Raw genomic sequence first — 707 nt, 5'->3', positions numbered from 1 at the left:
GTGGCCACCTCATGGACTCCTCTAAGGACAATAGCATCATTTCTTGCACTGAATTGTTGGGAGTTGGAAGCCATCTTCTTAATCAAATTCCTAGCCTCAGTAGGGGTCATATCACCAAGGGCTCCACCACTGGCAGCATCAATCATACTCCTCTCCATGTTGCTAAGTTCCTCATAGAAATATTAAAGAAGGAGTTGCTTAGAAATCTGGTGGTGAGGACAGCTTGCACACAATTTCTTGAATCTTTCCCAATACTCATACAAGCTCTCTCCACTAAGTTGCTTGATGCCTGAAATGTCCTTTCTGATGGCAGTGGTCCTAGATGCAGGGAAGAATTTCTCCAAGAACACCCTTTTAAGGTCATCCTGGCTGAAAATGGACCTGGGAGGAAGGTAGTATAGCCAATCTTTTGCCACTCCCTCCAGAGAATGAGGAAAAGCCTTTAGAAAGATATGATCTTCTTGGACATCAGGGGGCTTCATGGTGGAACAAACAATATGGAACTCCTTAAGATGCTTATGAGGATCTTCACCTGCAAGACCATGAAACTTGGGCAGCAAATGTATTAGTCCAGTCTTGAGAACATATGGAACACCCTCATCAAGATATTGAATGCACAAGCTTTCGTAAGTGAAATCAGGTGCAGCCATCTCCCTAAGAGTCCTCTCACGAGGTGGAGGTTGAGCCATGTTCTCAGTATGAAAATT

The 707-nt window shown here is 44.1% G+C and overlaps 1 non-coding gene across 1 annotated transcript; it reads left to right on the top strand.

The window, feature by feature from the left end:
* Positions 1 to 204: 204 nt before the first annotated feature.
* On the top strand, positions 205 to 311 carry LOC114369008. The gene has a single exon (XR_003657470.1). It is a non-coding gene; the product is annotated as a small nucleolar RNA R71 (small nucleolar RNA).
* Positions 312 to 707: the final 396 nt, after the last annotated feature.

The sequence above is a fragment of the Glycine soja genome, chromosome 9, assembly GCF_004193775.1.
Source record: "Glycine soja cultivar W05 chromosome 9, ASM419377v2, whole genome shotgun sequence".
Lineage (NCBI taxonomy): Eukaryota > Viridiplantae > Streptophyta > Magnoliopsida > Fabales > Fabaceae > Glycine > Glycine soja.
The sequence above is the reverse complement of the archived record's forward strand: the minus strand, read 5'-3'. Positions and strand labels throughout refer to the sequence as shown.